The sequence below is a fragment of the Berghia stephanieae genome, chromosome 12 (assembly GCF_034508935.2).
Source record: "Berghia stephanieae isolate SIO BIC M18660-M18661 chromosome 12, UCSD_Bste_1.3, whole genome shotgun sequence".
Lineage (NCBI taxonomy): Eukaryota > Metazoa > Mollusca > Gastropoda > Nudibranchia > Aeolidiidae > Berghia > Berghia stephanieae.
Genome location: NC_088371.1, coordinates 34,168,204 through 34,174,818, shown reverse-complemented (window position 1 = coordinate 34,174,818; position 6,615 = coordinate 34,168,204). Strand labels below are relative to the sequence as shown.

The following is a 6,615-nucleotide window of genomic DNA, read 5'->3' as shown; positions in this document are numbered from 1 at the left end:
CTCTGTGCGGTCAGAAAGATAAGATTCAAACCAGTCCAAAAACATCATTTTGAATATTAAAATCGGTTTTGAAGTCTGTTTAAGAGCAATTTCCGAACAATAGTATCGAATGCGCACTTAAATCAGGCAGTTTGAGCACTGGCGTCTTCTTATCGGCAACATAATTAACAAGATCATTGTGTTTTGAAGTATTCTATTTTAAAAAATTCTCGTTACGGACAGGAGTGTGATTCCACGCCAGTTAGCACAATTTCCCAGGTCTCCTTTCTTGGCTATTTTATGGATAATGCCTTTCTGCCAATCCTCTGGCCTCTGGTATTTCTTCATTATCCCAAAAGTTGGTGAATAATTTACTGAGAATTTTGGACATTTCTTGCGAGTTTGCTTTAAGCATTTCCGCACTGATTTTGTCAATACCTTGGGCCTTGCCATTTTGTTGTTGTTGTATTGCCTCGTGCACCTCATGCTCAGTGATTGGACCAAGATTGACCTCTACGTCCATTTCTGCTTCTGGGATATATTTGTAAGAAGATGGGTCTGGTCTGTTCAGAAGGTTTGCAAAATATTCTCTCCATCTTTCAATTTTCTCCTTTTCGTCTGTGATGACACTACCATCTTGGGATTTTGATGGTTTTTCTCTGACCATAACTGCTGTTTCCCGAGAGCTTTTTGTGATTTTGTATAGCGTTTGTGCGTCTTGTCTTACAGCTGCATTTTCTGCTTCAGTTGCTAAATTTTCTGCAAAATCTCTTTTGTCTTTCCTTGTGGATTTTTTTCAATTCTTTATCCTTCAATGAGTATTCGCTGGATAGCCTTTCTTTCAGTCGGGAAATTTAGCGTTCAAGAGATTTAATTTGATTGATTTTCTTTGGTTGATGAGCTCCCATGACCTTGCTGATATCCAATTCTCTGCATTGGATTTATTGTGTCCTAAGTGTTCAGTGGCACTTTCCTGCATGACGTGGTTGAAATATTGGATTGTCATGTTTGTAATATCTTGTATTGCACTGAATTTGTTTCTTACTGAGATATTGAAATTGTTTTGGATATCTGGGATTTTCAATTTATCTGTGTTGAAACGTTTCTTCTTCTGTTTTGCTATTTTTGTTTTCGTCAATTTAGTAGAGATTTTGGCTGTGACAAGATGGTGGTCACTTCCAATGTCTGCCAATCGTCTGACTCTGACATCTTTTAAGCTGTTTCATATAAGTAGGGGGTCCTCAAAAATACACAATCGGAATATTTAGTGACGGAGAGTACTGGAGAAAGGATTTCAATATTGGGTATCTTTCTTTACTGACTAAATGGTATGGTTTTGCTTAGTACAGCAACTGCTTCATTTTTCAATCGACAGACTTAAGTATATTAGTTTTTACCAAATTTTCCTCAATCCATGGCTGATATTTGAAGTCTTCTCCAAAACGAAGCTCGAGTCACACAACAGTACTACTCCCTTGGATAAGACTGTTAATAAATGTGTTATTAAATTGTAATAAGTGAAACAGTAGAGTCAGTAAGCAAAGGGTTGATTTGACTATTTTGCTTAGCCATTGTTGTGGTTTGGTAGTTTTATTTTTCCTTTTGTCAAATTTGAGTTTTGTCACATTTAAAAATGTTTTAGGACTCTATTATCATCTAATTTATATGTTCCTTTCCCTTTATTTCAGAAACCTAAGCGTCTTTCTAAGTTTTGCAACACATAGAACGCCCATCTTACATGACATCTGAAGCGCAAGCACAAAGATGCAGAAGTTGCTGTTGCGCTCAAGCTTCCCCAGAAGGAACAGGAGAGGGCATTTGGGGGGTTAAAAGGCAGGCATTTATAAAGCCAATATGGCACGTCAAGAGATAAATAAAATACAAGTCTTATATGGGAAAGAGCTCGAGGAAGTGCAGAAACTGTTATGATGCTAAGAGCCTATTCAAACATAAACAAACGTGTGAGAGGAATATGTCAGCAATATCAAATACAGCAAAGATGTATGAGTTGTCGAGTAGCGCAAGTAAGTTGACCTTGATTTCAACGAAAACTTCTTGATAGGTTTAGAAAGAATGGAATTGGAGAAATTTGTAGATCAAATTTAGTCACAATCCTTTTTGGAATAAAGCAATGGGCAAGATCGGTGAAAAGGAAGAGGGGCGTTACAATGGTCTGATATGAGGGTTTGAGCTAATCTGATTTTGACATTTAAAAATGAGTCAGGAAATAAAGACGCTTCTGGCCTGGACATTTTGGACTACAGACATTTTAATGTTCTGGAAAATACTGTCCGGAGAATATGTGCCATAGATGGTGGACAGGGCAAACCTGGGGTGAAGGTCAGGATTGGTTTTGTTCTTAAGAAAGCTGTCAAAGTAATGAGAGGTTATTTCGTGATTAAAGGGGACACACAGAAGGTAGCAGATATGATAAGGTTTTTGGATGTCCTTGACTTCTACTGGGATTTTATCTTTTTACAGCTCAGGTTGAGTGCGAATAGAAAAGATGTGGTCTTCGTAAACCCTCATCTATGCCTGATGAGGAAAACATTAAAACATTCAGGATGTTCATTACTGAAGAAATTAAAAAAAAAACTGACAGAGCAGTATGTACTTTGGGATAGGCATACTTTTGTTAAAATGAGTAACTTGTTAGTCGCCAGACTGACTATGTTTAATGCTCGACGAGGTGGTGAACCTGTAAGACTGACACTAAATGAATGGAGAGAAGCTGTAACAGGTGCGTGGATCGACACTAATTTGGTCGAAAAGATTGATGACCCAGTGGAAAAGTACCTTGTTGAAAGCTTGAAGCTCGCGTATCAATCAGGCAAAGGATCAAGAAAGATGGTTCCAGTACTTCTTACAGAAGACACCATTGAACCCATAACCAAGCTCCTCTCTGAAAGAAGTAATTGCAATATCTCAAAACAAAATGTGTTCCTTTTTCCAAGCACAAGTGACTCTCTCGACCATGCTAGTGGTTATCACTGTTTAAAATCAGTGGTTGACAGCTGTCCCAATCTAAAGAAGCAAAATGTTTTAATTTTCTGACAAATTTCGTCATAAGGTCTCAACGATGTTTACCCAGCTTGAATTACCAGAAGAGCAAAGACACATTTTACAGCCACATGGGACATTCTGAAGCAATAAACAAAAATGTGTACCAGTGCCCAGTGGCTGTGAGAGAATTGACACAAGTAGGAAAATTCCTGTTGAACATTGTAGATAGATACAGCCCCGGGGTAAATACCAATACTGATGGAACTTGTAGTGAGAAAGAGAAAAATTCTACTCTTACTCTTATGCAATTTAACGATGAAGCAAATTCAGATGGGTATGATGAAGTCATTTCAAAAAATTGTGAAGAACTTGTTTCTACTGAATCAGCCTCTAACTATAAGGAGCGACGATACATAAAGTTAAGTGACATTTGTTAGGTGCCATTTTAAAAATTACATCACCGACAATACCACCAAATGAAGGCTGCCTGGAAAACAGGAAGTATTGAACTTTCTTGAAAAACATTCCATTTTGGAGGGTTGCAAAGACAAGGTCAAACTCAACTACCACGACTATTACTAATACTTACTACCATATTTTCTCTGTTTCCTAGCTAACGTACCACTTACTTTGGACTGCACATTAGACCTGGTGACATGTAGGGCAGCAACATGAGCCAAGAAAAAAAGCAATAACGAGAACCATCATTACTTTCGAGAAACTGGAGATTGTAAGGGGTGTCAATGAACGTTTTTGTAGTTGAAATTAATTTTGAAGGTTCTTCCATATACATGTCCGTGAAACATGTTAGGCAAAGTGTTTTTCTATCTATAGGTATCTGCTATTTTTTCTGTGTCCATCCAAGGACGTTTTTTACATGTCATTTTGTAAGAAGAAACTTGTCAAAAAATCTTCTTGTGATTCTCTCTGGCTTTTAGGTCTTCCAAAGAAATGAGCAGTCTCTCACAAATTCAATAAATTCCCTCTTGTCAGCAGAGGGTCTTGATAACTCCGTTGGTAGAGCACACGCTTCACAGGCATATAGAACGTGATCAATCCCGGAAGCAGTCGAGATTTTTCTCTGCCCCCTCTCCTACCCTGTCTACCCAGCTGTGACTGGGTAGCTGGATCTGAAAGATCTGGCGTAAAGTACTTTGCGGTTGACTAGTGCCTATTCAGAGTGCAACAAGCAATTTCTATTGTCCGTTTAACACTATAGAAACAGAAATGAACTTCGTCTCCATGGGCCCAATGGCTCTGAAGGAAACAGTTGAAAGGTGGAAGTACCAACCCTCCCCCTTCCCCCAAAATATAAAAACAAAAAAACGTCCCCACTCCAGATAAAAAAATATCCCAAAAAACCCGAGCACTGCTTGAATTCAAGGCACACAGTTTTTCTTGTTGTGACTGTGCCTGTGACGTGTTCCCATGGAAGTTGATATTCTAAATTGCTGTGCTCAACTTTGTTCGTCTCGTGCGAGGCGTGTTGGGCGCCTTGTGACAAAGTGGGGAGCAGGCACTGGTATAAGATAAAGATGTGAAAACGTGTAATGTATATGAAACTGTGCCAGACAAAGCAAGAGAGAAAAATACAAAGAAAAAAACATCCAAAAACAAAACAAAACAGGGAGATTTGTATCAAATTTGAATTTTTCTATCTTGCTTTGTCTGGCACTGTTTCATACACATTTTCATATCTTTATTAGAGCTGCCTCGAGTTGTGGACTGTCTCTGGATGATTTGCCTAAAGGGCCTACAAATCCACCAAGAACCAAATTCAAAACAGGATCTATACATTAGCATCCAGAGTAAAATCAAACAAAGGATTTGAGAGGCAGTCGAGGCGTCTCAATCAGATGATTAGGACGCGAAAGGTTTAGGGAAAAACTCTCCTCTCGCTCTCTGATTGGGTTGTGACCACATGAAATAATTAAGAACAAAGTGATTGGTTGTTGAAGATAGAGGAGAGTTTTTACTTTTAATTGAAATGTTTTTGCGTTTACTTAACTATTTGATATTCTTTCATGAAATCAGTCAACTGAAACTAAAAATGGGCAGGATTTAACCATACCATGGGTCAAAAATACGTTTTTTTGAGTCGAAAAAAATGAAGATGAAGTTCTCATGCAATTTTTTTATGCAGACAAATGGTCACTTGACAACATCCCACCAAAATCTAATTTTTAGCAAACTGGGTCAAAATTCATCATTTTTAATTTCGCTCCCCCTTTAAGTAGCAGTAAGTAGTATTTAATTTCAACTTACCACTAGACTGACACTAATAATCACATAGATGTTGTTAACAAAGCTTATTTTTAAAAAAATGTTTGAGCTTCCATACAGCGCAGTATCCACTAAACGTGCTCAGTGCGTCATGACCAACAGCAACAACTAACATGTAGAACGAGACTTAAGCTTTTTTGATGATATTACAATTTTTTTCCGACAGAGACAACGCTGTTAATAGGCGATGTACTAATTTTTACACCCTTATTACAGTGAAATAAAGTGAGTCTTAATCGAGTCGTTTCCAATGACCTAATTTGCGCTGAGCGTGCTCAAGCTCAGGACCTTCCGATCCGAAAGTAAGTGTCGTACTACAAGTCGCACAAGTCAAAGGTTTTCTTTTATTTCCAATTCTTAAATTGCCGTATAATACCGAGTGTCAACGGAGATAGTGAAGATTTTGGCAATAGAATATAATGTTACATTCCGAGATGGACACATGAAGATAAAAATAGATCAGTGTTTTGATAAGGAGACGAAAATATAGCTCTAGTCTGTGTCTACCAATACATACCTGTCCCCGCAGAATTATGCCATTTTTTGGGCAATATTATGCCAAGAAAAGGCAAATTATGCCATGAATTATGCAGAAAATCCATTTATGCATGTTCTTGCGTGCTTTTGTAACTCCCAAAACCTAATTTTCACAAAAAATATTAATTATTATATGTTTAAAAGCTACATTGAATTATTTCGTTTCATTAAAAAAACAACTAAATAACACACACACACACACACACACACACACACGCACACATATATATATATATATATATATATATATATATATATATATACATACATATATATATATATATATTATATGTATATATATATATATATATATATATATATATATATATATATATATATATATATATACCAGACAACTTGACAATGTAGAAGTACACTATTTTTAAGAGCATTGATTTTAAACCCCTAGCATGCTACATCAGGCTCTGTGGCATAGTAGCGTTTCCAAGTTTGAGTGCTTCTCAGTTTGGCATGTCGGAGATATAAACTTGAAGAAAGTCGTGCCAAACTAGACCTTGTGTACCCCAGTTTTAATTTTGCGGGTTTTGCTTTTGTGTTCTCCCTGTATGATATGAAGTTGCCTTGTGCCAGTCATGGTAGACAGCGATTGAGCGTCTTTCTAAAAGGAATCATTTTGGAGAGTTTTAACATCAGTCCGCCTGTCCAAACAGAGTCGTAAGCTGCAGACATATCTAATAGGACTGCACCAGTCTTCTTTTTGTTCTCAAAGCCTGCTTCATTATATGAGGTCAGTGCAAGGACCTGTTCACTTGTGCTTCTTGTGGTCAAAAGCCAGCTTGTTCTGGTGGTATG

The 6,615-nt window shown here is 37.4% G+C and overlaps 1 pseudogene; it reads left to right on the top strand.

The window, feature by feature from the left end:
• Positions 1-1,978: 1,978 nt before the first annotated feature.
• Positions 1,979-6,615, top strand: part of LOC144957642 (uncharacterized) — a 25,219-nt pseudogene continuing 20,582 nt past the window's right edge.